This window comes from Anthonomus grandis, chromosome 11, assembly GCF_022605725.1.
Source record: "Anthonomus grandis grandis chromosome 11, icAntGran1.3, whole genome shotgun sequence".
Lineage (NCBI taxonomy): Eukaryota > Metazoa > Arthropoda > Insecta > Coleoptera > Curculionidae > Anthonomus > Anthonomus grandis.
In genome coordinates this window covers 13,916,347-13,932,437 of record NC_065556.1, presented here as the reverse complement: position 1 = coordinate 13,932,437, position 16,091 = coordinate 13,916,347, and the positions used below count along the sequence as shown (strand labels likewise).

At 31.0% G+C, this 16,091-nt stretch overlaps 1 protein-coding gene and 3 non-coding genes across 4 annotated transcripts in view; 1 reads left to right on the top strand and 3 right to left on the bottom strand.

Annotated features, from left to right (window-relative positions):
• The window catches only part of LOC126741917 (ecdysone-inducible protein E75), a 288,394-nt gene that overhangs the window by 134,002 nt on the left and 138,301 nt on the right, over positions 1–16,091 (top strand). The window lies entirely within an intron of this gene.
• Trnag-gcc (transfer RNA glycine (anticodon GCC)) lies at positions 3,274–3,344 on the bottom strand. Its single transcript has one exon. It is a non-coding gene; the product is annotated as a tRNA-Gly (tRNA).
• On the bottom strand, positions 7,948–8,018 carry Trnag-gcc (transfer RNA glycine (anticodon GCC)). The gene has a single exon. It is a non-coding gene; the product is annotated as a tRNA-Gly (tRNA).
• Trnag-gcc (transfer RNA glycine (anticodon GCC)) lies at positions 12,723–12,793 on the bottom strand. Its single transcript has one exon. It is a non-coding gene; the product is annotated as a tRNA-Gly (tRNA).

Genomic DNA, 16,091 nt, shown 5'->3' with positions numbered 1-16,091 from the left:
CTGTCTATAGTTCCAATTAAATTCATTCACTAATCAGTCGTTTTTCGAGAGCGAACCCTTAGTTTTAATCCATGCCCACGAATATCAGTTTCAGTTAGAATTTCCTTTTAAAAGCTTGAATATTCTGTAAGAAAATTCATCATTTAGTTAAAAGAAGGATAAGAGGAACAAGCCTTCTAATAACTAATAGGTGAGGCTCGAGAAACTTATCAGGATTCGTATATTAACTTCTTGTTCACGTCAGTACCTTAGGCTCTATTTGCTTTTGACAGTTTCCTCAAGGATATGAAATCCATCCTTTCCTTTGACATTTGAAAACTTTGGAAGTTCACTGAAATTCCACTAATCCATCATGAACCTCATGTAAAAAGTTTCATATTTTGATACTAAGACTACTTAATCTTTTAATTTCTTTTTCTTAGAAATGATTTAGGTCTTTGAATAGAGCTGAAGATTTCAACATCATTCTGATATTCAACCGCTTTTGCTTTGCTGCACTCCAATGGATGGAATTCCATAATGAGTTAATCGTTTTAGAGAGTGAATTATGACTTTCGATGTCGGGGTTATAAATACGATAATCAGGTCATAGATACGATCTCATCTCCAGTAATATTTTTATTAAGGTAGCAAAGATTCTACTTCAAGAAAACTCTGTATTTCCAATTAAATTGACATAGAACCTGAGAAAACCTTGTATCGTATTACTTTTCTTAACCTATATAAATTCTTTAACAGATATCTTACTTGAAAATGATATGATGGTTTCTTATGCTGACGATACTGTGGTCATTTTTGTGGGTGAAACTTGGGAAGAGGTGCGTGAAATCTTTAGGTTTAAGATTAATTAAAATTGACAAAACCAACTACATAGCTTTCTCTCTAACAAATGCCAATCGTCCTAATTCTAATAGCATCCACGTAAATGGATTTGAAAATGAAATAAGGGGTGTACAATTTACTAAATATTTAGGAGTAATCATCGATCAGAACCTCAAAAGGAAACAACATGTGTTAAGACTAACTAATAACATTAGAAAATTAAATCAGAAATTTTAGATGATTAGAGAAATTCTAAACAAACAACTTTTGATATGTGTTTACAAAACTCTTGTAGAGTCTTTACTGAGATATGCTATAAGAGTATGGGAAAGTTCTTCCGAAAATGCATTAAAACCTTTAAAGACAATCCAAAATTACATTGTGAAAATCATTTTTAAGAAGGATAAAGTGTTTCAAATATACCTACTTTATAGTGAAAGGATACTGGCATTCGATCTTTATATATTTTAAGTGTTTGTTCTTTTATATACCAAAACCCTGAAATAGATGTTCATTTTAGTAATTCTTACTCTACCAGGTTTATTGTTAAAGAAAACTTACAGATTCCCAATAGTACTACCAACCTAAACCTTAAATTATTTTACTACATTAGTGTAAAAATACACAACATTTTGCCGCTAACAGTAAGGATGACAGGGAACAAAAAAGCTTCTAATAAGAAATGTATCAGCTTCATAACTCATCATTTCGAAAAGTTTTCAACATAATTCTAAACCGTTTTTCTTGATTCAAAGTAATATATTTTTTTTACTTCAATTATCAATCTAATTAAGTTTTGTTATGAGTTTGAGTAAATGGTGCCCAACTATATCTTATTTTAATATTTATCCAGTTAGTTTTTATTGTTAAACTTTTAGTATTATGGTTATTATGGTACATACTGAAATTAGGTTTTCTAGGGGCCGAATATAATTACAATAGTAACAATTTTTTGTATAATATGAATATGTGTGTAACAATTTAACTTTGGTAATATATGAGTATGAAAGAAAGGCAGAAAATCAAATTTGCGAAATAATTTTTGTTTTTGGAAAAAGCAGTGGCATGCCGTTTTTTCTTCAAGAATGTTCAATTAGAAATCCCGTACGGACACAAAAATTTAAAAAATCTTTCGGACCAGAAAGATGCTTTTTGCTACTCAAACACTAACACAACACTGCGATTCGGGACATATTGTATTCTAAAAATAGCCCTAAAAGAATATTTTTCCAGTGACAAAAGGATGGTGACAATAACCAATCCTTATGGTATTTAACTTTTTGTTCTAACCTTCTTTTTGATTTTTTTCCCATGCTTCTCTATGAGGCTTTTGAGTTATTTTTGGTATAAATATAAAAATTGGCTTTCTATTTATAAGTAATTTTTAAACAACAGAAATTATTTTGGCCATTATTTAAATAGAAAGAGGTTTTACGAAATATGTGCATTTCGATTAAATTATAGTTTAGATTTAGGAAATATAATAATAATAAAACCTTTATTAATGTTCATTTCTACATTATAATTAATCTTAAGATTATAGATAAAAGAGTAAATATTTGACAGAAGTAGAACATTTAATTGCTTAATTTTCAGATTTCTATAACTATATAAGCAGTCTGAAAGGTCACACTAGACCCTGTTGAGGCCAAAAGAAAATCCTATTTACATCTTTACATAATAAAAAATTTTAAATTAAAACGTAAATAATATTTAGAAGACATTATTCTTTTAATATATTAGTAATATTTTGTAAAACAAGTTAATTACTGGATAAATGATATAAAATATGCCGCCAATATCCCTAGAAGAATATTCTTTGTATATTAAGACTGTATATTAAGATTTGCAGTATATTGTAGATATAGTTTTTTTCTACAAAGTTTTTTAGGTTATTTCTAGGGTAAACATCAAAATAATGTTTTTTTGTTGCTTGTTTGTAAAATAGAAAAAGATTTGCCTTCCAACAATTAAATTATAAGCAATATTCTGCCAATTTTTCTATATTCCAAATATTTTTTTTTAAATATTGGTTTAATTATTGATCAAAATGTGCAGGATATTATTAAATTAGAATGGTTTACCGGGAATGAGAATTTACTCTATGCAGGTAAATGGTCAATACTGTTATTTGTCAAAAATGTCAAATATGGAAAAATAAAATAAATTGAATAATTTTTATAATAAAGATTTAAGCAAATAATGTCGCTTTTCTTCCTTTGTGCCTGCACAAGTGTGTAGGAAGCTAAAGACTCAACAAAATGTCAGTCTATCACTTATTTTTATTAGGCAAATTGAATTTTTGACCCCAAGACAATAAAACCTCAAATCAATAATCTTCTCTTATCATATGCAAGAAATAAGCAATCAGTGTTGTCAATAGACAATTTAATTATGTTACGGAACATAGTAAAGCAAGTAATAAAACCACTATTGTAAATATAAAAAATATGCATCGGCCGGGAATCGAACCCGGGCCGCCCGCGTGGCAGGCGAGCATTCTACCACTGAACCACCGATGCTCATACTGAGACTTGTTCGTTATAGAAAGCTGAACGGGCTTAACAAAATGCCACTTGAGATATTATAGGCAAAATACGATTAATTTTACATAATGCATATTGAAATAAATAAAATAGTCGTAAACTAAAAAATTGGGCACAATAATAAAACAAATTAAAACGAAGAAAAGTAATAATTATTTAATAAAATAATTGTGCTCGTGGAATTAAAGGGTTCTCATAAGTTAATAGCTAAGATTTTTGAACTATCTCTATAAATATCATTAAGCATATCTAACTCATTAAGAAACAAGTCTATAAGATGTTTAAAATGAAAATTTAATAAATAAATAGTAGGACCATAAGAACTCCCCACCGATGAAGCATTTACGAAAACTTTGAATTTTCACTCTGACATTTTGACAGTTTTGACAACACCATAAATTTGCTCGAGACCGACTATAAAAATATTCTTTTGAATATAAAAACTTAAATATCTCTCTACAAGGGCATCGCCAGCCGGTAAGCTAGGGAGGGGCAGCATGAAAATACTAAAGACAAATAACAAAAATTTTAATAAAAAAAAATAAAAACCGAACAAAATATTTACATGAAAATCAATTGAAACATAATCTTCTAGGGTTCTTTGCTAATTCGTTAGTCACTTTGTTAACAAAATCGTCCAAGTTTTTAAAAATGTGTTGCCTGTGTACACTCATCATAGCGAGGCCATTGAGTCGAGTTTCAGACATAGTGCTCCTCAACCAGGTTTTGATTCTCCTAAGGCTACTAAATGACCTTTCAACTGTACAAGTAATGTACAAGGATCTATAAAGCCTTCTTAATTTCAGGAAAGAAATCATCAGTTTCCTTGAGGATGTCCACAACACTCATTTTGACCGATTCTGGTTTTTCTTCCCATATTTTTTCCAAAGCTCTATCTCATTTTGGATATTTGTAACACCGTAAAAATTTTTAAATTCCTCGCAAGCCTCTTCGAGTTCTTCCAAAGAAATGTTTTTCATTTGCGCAGGATGTACTTTTGACAAAGTAAATGATGGTCTCTTTTCTTCAGAAAACCTTATTTCTAGGGAATTTATAATTGAGTCCAAATAAGGAATTGTTATGGACTTGCGCCAAAATTCTGAGGGGCTTTTTGATGGGTGGTTGCTACGGTGTTGTTGTCTTTCAGCAGTACGCGGTATTTATTTCATATCCAATCCAATTTTTTCCGCAATAACAGAAGCATCTTTGAAAATTTCTTCTGTAATTTTTTCGGGATTCTCACGGTGGTTTTTGATTAGTTTTAAAATACGACCAATATGCTGTGATGCCTGAACTGCATCCAAGGAGACTGATTGGAGCACGTTTACTGTTGGTTCTAAAAGAGCGGAATATTTGGCTATCAATCCAAGGCTAAAAATAAACGAAACTTTGGAAGCTGCAGCATGGAGCTGATATGCATGTTTCCTTGTCACAATATTGCCATCTCGAGACAGGATTTCTAGTGCTTCCATTATATCACAAAAGTTCTTTTTAAAAACTCTGATGCTCTTGTATTTCTCGCTCCACCTTGTTTCGCACAGCTTGGGAATGTTGGGTATTAATTTTCTTCTTAGAACCGATTCACGAAAAAATGTAATTATATCTTTGATGGCCCCAACTGTATTTCGGATCTCCGGCAGAGCATTCAGATCATTGAATACCAGGTTGAGTTTATGTGACGAGCAATGAAAAAATAGTGCTTTCTTGTATTTTTTACGCAAAATAGCCTGAACGCCACCTTCTTTTCCAGACATCGTGGAACAACCACCGAATCCCAAACCAACACATTTATCTGGATCGAGATCCTCTTTCGTCAGGAATTCGTTTATTGCCATGGCAATCGATTTAGCGTCCAAGGCTGTAAGCTCAGCAATTCCGAGGAATACTTCTTCAATGTTGCTGGTTTCCTCATCAAAATATCTTATGCCAACTGAGAGCTGTTCCTTTCCAGAGATATCCGCTGTTTCGTCTGCTAAAATGCTATATGCTTGCGATATCTTCACATTTTTGATGCAATCGGCCTTAATAACATCTCCACAAATACTGATAATCTCATTCTGGATGTCAACCGATCGATAACTTGCATTTTTCTTTCCATGCTCAAGATGGTTTTTTAAAATAGTGTCTCCTGCATCAATTCGCATCTTATACAGCACTTCCAGAATTCCATCACCATAGCTTGCCCCCCTTAATGCTAGGTCGTGGAATCCGCAAAACGCAATGCAGGAAATAATCGATCTTATAATTTTCCTGTTTTTTTCAAGACTTTCCTGAGAGTATTTGTTAATTTGCACATCTACTGGGACATTATCAAGAAAAAATTTAGCTGCTTCCAATGCCGTCTTATGAAAGTGAGTATCTGCATGTTTTCTGCAGTATTCATGAACATCTTTGAACTTACAAAACGGCCTTATAATGAACGAATCTAAAACACCTCTAACGGAGCTCAGATTGGGTGGAAATAGTGTACAGAATTTACAGAAGGCTCCTTTTTGTTGGTGGGAGTATGCTAACCATGGTGAGTACATTTCCAACCGGGAATGATTGAATTTTCTTTTCAGATACTGGGCGTCTTTGGCAAAGTCGTATGTTTTCCGTAGTATCCGTAGGTTCTTGGCTCAAAGTGAGCGTAATCGTTTCAATTCCCTTTTCACTTGCGAGCGCTTCGAGCCCCCGAAATGTAAATGTGTATACGTATAGTAAAGCCTTATCTTAGATTGAAGTTACCTAATAGCCTAATTATTAAGTGAAATTAGAAATTAATAAGTGATAAGTTACGAGATATACGTTTTCAAAAGTAAAGTTTCAATTAGCCGGATGACTGGTTTAGCGTTAACCTCTAGGGTCTAGAGGTTAACGCCCTTGTCTATCTACTAAGAAAATCCGTAGTATATTATTAATATAGTTTTAACAAATTATCTATGAGCATCAATGAGCTGTCAGTGTTTATTCAGATGTATCCAAGTTGCGCATGCGACGTATAGGACCATGAAGTCAAAAGGTCCTTTGCAATAAATCAACGCAGTTCTATTTTTACAGCCGAGGCCTATGCTATTATTGATAACCTATATAACTCAGCATCCAGTATCCAGATAGTATTTTATATTTACAGACTCAATGTATAACAACAGAATCAAAAATATATGTAGAAATACAAATGTTTTTAAAGTAATACAAAAAATTTAAACTACTTACAATAAAAAAATTACATCCGAATATCATTCTGCTGGGTAGAAGGACATTCTGGAATTCAAGGAAATGAAATTGCTGACCATCTAGCTAAAGAAGTTATTAATAAAGACGTATCTATATGACATACTTGCTTGCCTTAAAGAAATCAGTTAACGAAAATGGAGACATTAATTTGTTAAATATAGAACCAATAACTATCATTTTTATACAAAAATCAATAAGCAACTTTCCTTGCAGCCATCAAATAGAATTAAAAACTTTAGGAGTAATTATACTACGTTTATTAGACTTATCTGTGATCAGGGCAATGTAAGATACCTCTTACAAAGATATAGGTAGTCGAAAATTCGTATTGTTTAATATACAATAATACAACTACTGCTGAGGATCTAAACCATTGGCTCTTTGGATTTCAGTCAAACTAATGGGCATCCACTTTTCTGAACTAAGAACTGGCTAAATTGAATCACTACTACCACCGAATGCTTAGTATATATCGAAGGAAGACAGTAGAATTATTCTTTTATTAGTTAATTTTGTATCAATGGCGGAACGAAAGCTTTAACTGAGTTCTCCTATATGTTTTACCTTATGGAACAATTACCTTCCCGATCGTTCCAGTATTAAATTGTGTATATATAAATGTTTTTGGCGAACAATCCCTTGGCTTGAAAAGTGTGTCCATGTCTAAATTCCCTCAAATAGTGTAATAAGCAGTAGATAACCTACAACATACATATTATATAGATTAGGTTAAGGTAGTGGCTGAATGAATTATGTGAATATAAAAAAAGAAATATACCGTATATTCATCCAAAGTTACCATCCACTATTTTTGTATCCTTTAAAATCCTCAAATTTCTAGTACTACACAAAATTTATTTAATTACCCATCCTTATTTAAATCCGCATAATGAATATCGAAATAAACAAAAAAATACTGGTAAAATAGAATATTGGGCATAATAAAAAAACAAATGTAGGTAGATCCAAACAGTAATAAATAAAAGTAAATTTATATATAACAAAAAAAAATAATAATATGTAAACATATTCGACGGTCTCTGTGCGTCTAATTTGTTATGTTCTTATGAAGTTTAGCATCTGTCCTAAATTTGGTATGTTATATTATAAGCCCTATTTTTTATTGTTTTGTTTTTAATGTACCATTCTTGTTAGATAGAAATGATAGTTATTGTCAATTTTAAAAGATCAAGGCGGATTAAATTTGCCCCAGAAGGTGATTAACTTGATCTTGATCAAGAAACTCTGAATACAAGATTCCTCCATGGACCTCCCTCAAGAAAGAAGATAATAAGAAATCGCTATGAACAGTTGTTATTTAAAAAAGTAAATGAAAAAACCAAATTCCAAAAAAATAAAAAAATGCATCGGCCGGGAATCGAACCCGGGCCGCCCGCGTGGCAGGCGAGCATTCTACCACTGAACCACCGATGCTTATACTGAGACTCCTGAGATGTAGAAAACCGAGTGGCTTAAAAAAATGCCACAATTTTAACTTTTATTTTATATTGGAATGTATATTCATTTAATCCACTATTTTTGAATCTTTTAATCTCTTAAGTTATTATAGAGAACATATATGTAATTTCTTAGAAAAAACTGAACTCAAAGTAAATCAAATAATAATTTAAAGTGTTGGGCATTGGTTATAAAAAAAAACAACTGATATTGTTTTGAACTACTTCTGTAATAATACCTTTTTGATCCAAACAGCACAAATACATACTAAAGACATATTTTGTACGTAATACACGACATAATGAATGGACACAGTACATATTCCACAAGACATATTACCTACTATGAAAATTCATTTTCCGCAGGATTCTACGTCATAATTATGTATGTACTTTTTAAGTACATTTTACGTCATGTACTGGACACAATATATGACGTATCTAGGATGTTTACACGACTCCTTTTCTTGTGTGGTAAATTGTATTTGGGAGAAAAAACAACTCGTTTATAAAAACTAAAAATATATTGATTATGAAAAGTGATCCAAAAAACAAAACAAAAAATAAACGTTTAAGAAAATACAAAACAAAACATTATTTGTTCTTCGGAATCATTGTGAAATACAACCATCAATTTTTCTTTCCTCTTCCAATCCCTGCTTGCAGTGTAAAATAAGCAAGTTATCAATTCTCACCATGAATTGGGCTAGATATGGAAGATCGTTCCTATCACTAAGTGCAACAGTAAAACTATTAATTAATTTAATTGTAATAAGAAAAGGTTATTATAAGCCGAAAAAGATTTGATAAATACAAAATTCACAGGATTATAAGCTTTTAATACAAAGCATAAAATATAAAACTATAATATAAGTTACAAAGGAACAATCAATGCCAATATTGCCAATAGCCAAGCTGACTAAAAGAAGGCGTTCGTTCTCACATCTATCTCTTGTCTTAAACACTGTCAACAGTGTCAACTTTGCTTCCTTATGTTGACAATTACTTATTTGACATTCAGTAAGGAAAGAACAACACTGAATTGCTTTTGCGACCGAGCTTGATAATTTTGATATATTCAAATTCAAATTCAAATTCAAAAGACTTTTATTACCACTTAAACATTGTACATAGAAAATTACATTTTTTTATATATATAATTATGACAAATACTCTAATTACTTTTCTACCAGATCAACATGTAAATTAACTAAATTTGTAGGGTAGGTTAGTCCTTTGGAAAGAAAGTACTTCGGTCTGACAGTTGTTGTAAAGCTTATACCAAATTTCTTGTCTTTCTCTATCAAAGCCAATGGTATTTTTCTGTTTATCCTACTGAAATATTGAAAGTAGAACTTAGAAGTATTGAAGAATACGTATACTTGATAAAAAAAACTTTCCTGACATATAGTTTTAAGTATTAACAAAAATTTGTATGTTTTTTTTTATTCTTCTATAATTCATAGAAGTTTTTAATCATTTTTTAACTAGTTATATATACATTTATGTACGTCCGCGGGACGTATGTAATGCAAGTACTATCTACATATCTAAAAGTATGTGTTAAATAGGTTAATTTTATAACAATGAACGTATGGACATAAAAATATTATGTACCTAGGACGTATGATGCTGTTTTGATAGCATATTCAACTTATTAAAATAATAAGTCTCTTATAAGGTATTGAGACGTAAAAGGAGTATTGGACAGTCTCTGACCATCTTAATTTGTCGTTTGTAAATTTCTAGATTAGGACACAAACATCTGCCCGCAATAACCTCTAATTTTTATTGTTTCTTGTGTAAGCATAATAAATTTATTATTAAGATAATGAAAAATGTGTACTTTCAAAGTAAGAAAAAAATTTCATATATGATCAGAATTATTATTAATTACTCTCGTTAACTTTTATTATATTTCCAGAAAAAACTTTATTTTTCGCAATACGCAGATCTAAAATTTGACTTTTGTTAAATTTTAAGATTAAATTTTTATTCACATGACAAACTTAATAAATAAGTTTTTTTCTTTTTTTTTCTGATCAAGTTTATAGAAAGCTATAGGTAAGCTAAAAAAATATCATTTTTATATCTCATTTTTGTTAATTGGAAATACGAAATGAATTTGGCTTTGAAGCAATATTAATTTGTAAGCAAAATTGGTCAACAGTTTCATTAATTAGTGGGTTTAATAAAATATCCGTAATTTTTCTTAGAAAGAATTAAAATTTGACTTTAATATTAGACTGTAAGACTGACAACATTCTTCAAGCCTTCATGAATTGTTGATTTCTGGCTAAATAAAACTCGAAAATGATAATCCAATTCTCCAAAATACTAAATTAGTATGGGTAGTCTCCGGACACATTCGACAACTCGCCAAGACAAATTTTCCAAACCTATATCCTATTTTCTCTAAATAAAAATGTCGACATTAAATTTAAATATAGTCTCGATAAATTGTGGCATATTGAGCAGCCTATTCATAAACCGAATAAATTATCTCAAGAGGCACTTGACTGCGAATTTCATTTTGCTGAAAATGTTGCTCGTACTAGTTCAGATCAATTTGAAGTTAGTCTTTCATTCCAGAAGAATATTTCACAAATGGGTTTCTTTGAAGATATAGCAGGAAGAAGATTTTTTGCTGTAAAAAGGAAACTTCAAAAAAATTAAAAACTTCATATTTGTTACTTTCAATTTATGTAAGAAGAACAGATTCTAGGTCATATATCAAGGGTTGATTGAAAGGCAAACTGTAAGATGGGGTGTGAAAATAAAGAATTTCTATCCAGAATATAAAGAGCAGCGCTGGAAGTTACTTTCTCCACTAAGAAAATAACTTCTCCTTCATTCAAGTCACTTTCGATCTTCTTTTCCTTTATGAGTTTTAAAAAAGCTGGGTGGGAGTTCATAAAGGCATTCCCAAATAACTTCATTGAGGATGAAAGAAAAAAATAATTGTATTTACCATCCCTTAAAATCGGCAAGCATAGACAAAATATATTTCATTTCGCTTTCTTATTTAAATCCGCATAATAAATATCGAATGAAATAAAATACTTATTAACTAAAATATTGGGCATGATAACAAAATAATAATAAGACATATTATGATAAATAAATAAAATAATTTTGCAGGTAGAATTTACATTGGAGGTTCCCATGGGTTACCACCTAAGATTATTTTGGAGCAAGAGTGTAATAATATTTAACCATATTCATCTCATTAAAAAACAATCTATAAGATATTAAAAAAATGTATATAAAAAACAACCTTTTGGTTAAGGGGGTGTTGGATGGTCTCTGACCCTCTTAATTTATCGTTTTTATGTTGGGAACTTTTTAGTTTAGCATCTGCTCTATTTTTGGTATATTATTTTATAAGCACTATTCTTTATTGTCTTGTATTTTATCTGTCATGTAATCCCTGTAGGTAGAATAGAAAATTAAGAGCTTCCATTCCAAAACTTGCCTTGTCTACATTGAGCAAAATTTCACAATTGGCAAAAAAACATTTTATGAGAGCTATGAATTGCTATAATAATTACGGTATTTTAGCACTTCTTACACAAATCCCCTTAATTCTATTTTCACAAAATTCATTAAAATAAAATAAACAAGACAAGTTTTGGCTTGACTGCATGGATAAAACAAATTTACTATGCCTGAGATAATCAATATGAAATGAAATAGTAAAACATTTACTATTTCATTTTTAACTCGGATTTAACTTAAATGCAGTTAGCCACTTTTATGATTTGTACGGCAGATATATTTCCATCGATTCCTCCTTCACAAAACTCATTGAGTTCACTCTCTTTATCCATTCTCCCAATACTTCCCAAGCCGATAAAAAAATCAATGATAAAATTCCAAGTAATTTCTCTTTTCCCAGGTGCTGCCGAGATGAGAGATTAATAATTTTCTTGATTTTTTTTCGTTAACAGCCACTCCTTTGTTAATTTAATTAACCTGTATTTGATTAAAGTGTTTTCCACATTTAAATTGACTCTGATGCTTCTAGATCACTGTTGTATTATTTGACCGCGATCGACTTTCTGGCGGAATCGCCTTGTTTTGCTTTTGCTCTTGATGGAATCTCAACAGACATGAATTTCAGAAGAAAATTGTCTTCTTCAGTCTTTGTTTTTAAGGCATAAAATAATTTCTTAATGTCTTGCATTGTAAGCGTTGAACAGATGTTAATTGACAGCATTTTAATGTAACATTTAGAACTCACTTTTTCAAACGGCGTAAAAATAATAATTCAGATAAAGGCGATGAATTAGGTAAGTTTTGAAATGATACTTGAATTTTCTTATGCTTTCATTATATTCAGCCTATAGGCTAAGGTGAGTTTTGGTATGTTTAAATTCGTCTAACATATAGAAAGCTATTAACAGTAGCTATAATCAATTTTATCTCATTTTCTCCAAACAAAGGATAATACGAGTTTTGGAATAAAATTCCTTAATTATTATCAAGGTCTTCAAACTTGATCAAGCAAATCTGAACACAAGAATCCTCCATTTGGACATCCCTTAAGATACAAGGAAATAAAACATGATCTTGAATTATTATACACTTGATCACAGAATAAACGATCGTTTATTCTGTGCACTTGATATTTAAGAAATTAGTGACAAAATATATTTATATAAAAAAAACAAAAATAATTTGCATCGGCCGGGAATCGAACCCGGGCCGCCCGCGTGGCAGGCGAGCATTCTACCACTGAACCACCGATGCTTATGTCGAGATTTCTAAAACACTTGATTTGTAAGAAAATGGATTGATAATATTTTATGTCGTTATAATATACATCTGAAAAAATAAACTTTCAAAAATATTCATTTTATTGTAACATTCTTTTATTGTTTCAGGTAAATGAATACTCATCGATGATTTTAAATCGTAAGGTGAAGCTAAAACAAGGACAGGTAACGGATGTACTTATGTGAAGATTCAAGACATACTTGAAAAACTGAAGAATCTCAAGGTAGTAGACATGAGCACCATATTTAAAATCGCAAAATGGTAACATATAAAAATAACATACCTATAACGAATTATTGTATAGGAACATAAAGAATAATTGTAGTGAGCAAAAATTTAAAATACTGAAATTTAAACTTTTTTAAAAATAAACTTCCTTTGCCTTACCTTTTTTTTCATTTCAATTTTTTGCTCACCAAGATTATAAAGCACATTATTAGGATACACAAGAAGATAAGTCAATTAAAAACCTCCACTCTTATTATTTGTAATGAGAAATACCGGTCATTATCAACAATTATTATATTAAACTAACTAACCAATAATTAAATCGTGACCAATTATCGTATTAAACTGTAGTCTTAATTAAATTAAGTTATTAACATTTTCTTTCTTTTTGCCATGTAAAGTCTGACCGATAAACGTATTATTATTGCATTTAAAATATATATGTAAATAATATATTTTCTATAAATATACACATATTTCTGGGGCATTTACATTTACGTTTTCAGTATCTTCATTAACTCTATACCCATGTTGGTCCTAGTTTAGATGCCATCGAAGGGAAGTTTAATTTATCACGGAGTAAAGTTAATCGTCTGCATAGCAGCTGTTAGTGACGTTCTGAAGGCAACATATCCGCAAATCAGTCAGCCTTTGAAGGTTGTTTGGTTTTATTTACTTAAGTTGCTGAGTTGTTTTTCTGTTTCGCACTATAGACATAGAGTCATCAGCTTATGACTTAAGTATACAGCCAGAACATGCATTTCAGATTGAGAACTGCAAGTTCTAGTTTATATGGTCTTAAGTTATTTCCTTTTCCCATGGATACGCCTATTATCTTTATTGTACTATATAATGCTAAATGGAATGAACATTTTATCCATTCTGAAGTAAGTAGCTCTACTTATTTTATCTGCTTGATGCATAATCATGTATAAGTATGTTATTTTTACATTTTTGAAATTCGCCTATATTCCCGAAGAAGCCTCAGCCTGGAAAGACTTATTGCGTTACAGTTACTCCCTTCATGTCAGTACTTCACTACCATATACTACTTTATAAAGTAATATGAACTTAGTTATTCTGAATCAAATTTGTTTGTTTCAAACAGTATCATTTGTAGCACAGTACTTTATAATGTATATTACCTATCGGGCACCCTTTATGCCAGTTCCTTATGCCATACTATCTGCGCCTTAGGTCTCTATTAAAGCCCCAAGTTTCCATTCTTACTAATATTATACTTTTCAATTTCTCTCTACTTGATATATAAATATAAATAGGTTTTTGACTATTTATCTATTTATATTCTGCTTATTTCTGATTTATTCTTCATTATTTCTGCCAGAGTATTAGATGTATTAGATAAACCTCCCTACATGGGAACAAATTACTCCGCGTGGGGTGCGTTTCACTAGCCACCACTTCTAAATATGCTGCATTAATATAGAGGGTAGTAGATGTTCTTCTTGCAGCAATATTAGTTTTCTAATTTTCTGAGGTTTACTTAAGCTTTGGTCACTTGCGGTCTTTTATTATTTTCAATTTCGTTAGACTTTTCTTTACCAGATAGTCCTAAGGTTGAAACCTTTAACCAAACTCTTTATTTTTACTCTCGACACGTGTTTCGCTAACGATGCTAGCATCTTCGGGAGAAGATTAAGACAAAGTTTCCCAAGATCTCTTAAAGAAGCTTTTCTCTCTCTCTCTCTCTCTCTCTCTAGAAGTACCATAATCCATGCTTCTGACTGTTGCTGTTCTAAACAAATCAATGAATGAGCATCCCACCACTCCCTCAGTTTCGAAGTCATAATATATGTCTCTTAACCACATTTCGTAACGTAAAACGTAAAATTCTGAAAAAAATTAAACAATGAGTACTACGATCTATCCAGGATGGCTTTACTATTCTTTTAAATATCCACATTCCTTTATTTTAAATATGTTTTCTAAGTGTTCTACAAATGAAGATTACGTGGCAATTCATCAATCGTAAACGTATATCTAAATTAAGTTTAACTCAGATTACATAAGATTCCACACCCTCCAAAGGCTCTAAGATTATTTATTCAGAGTGTGTGTTAAACAATAGTGGTGTTTAATAAATGTCGTTAAGAATATTTATAATGGTAATCAAATTTTTCTCCACAAAGATTTAAAAATTGCAGAGCCCTGATAACTTCAGCTATGTTGTCAATATTTATAATTTCCAAATCCAACCTGACATTATTAATGAGATGATCTACCGTTCTATCCAGGAATAAAATTCCCTTTTTTTTAGCAGTTTTGATATTACTTTAGCCCTTATCCAATTATTTTTACTTGTTGCGTAATGGACTATTGCATAGACTACTGTGGACTTAGATATATACCATGTCTGCTTTGAAAGTTGGCGTGAAAATCATCGAGAATTTTGACTATGGAAGTTGCTGTTCTGAACAAATCAATGAGTATCCCAAGAACAACAGACGAGTATCCCAGCACATATCTCAAGTTTCGAAACCGGGATATACGCCTCTTACCAATATTTCTCCTGCGTAAAGGGAAAATTCAATCTTGCATAATTAATTGCAACAATGAGTACGGTTTCGGTCTTCCTAATTGAAATAAGCTATAGATATTATATATTTCTGATTTTAATAATAGTTTCAAGCTTCAATACCGCACAAAAAGTGAAGATTTTGCAGCAAATAACCTATCGCAAACTTTTATCTAAATTAGGTTGTACTCAACATATTTTTCAACTCAAGAAAGTGGAACATAGCTCTTTTATTCTTAATTTTATTTACTTTGTGTAAGCACTACTGAATGTAACTAGTGTACCTAGGTACTTCTTAACTTGTTCACTTCTCGCCCACTAAAGCCTTTAAAATGATTACTTAAAAGTATCCGTTAATTCATCACTAGTGGTGACAATACGCAGATCTGTGTTATTCCAAGTTTGATTTTCATAGGCTTTCATTGGTGTTATTCTACTGAAAGTTTTGCTATTCTCGAAACTGTATACCATTAAGGGCCATATCTTTTGGTGTATTCGTTTGTTGTG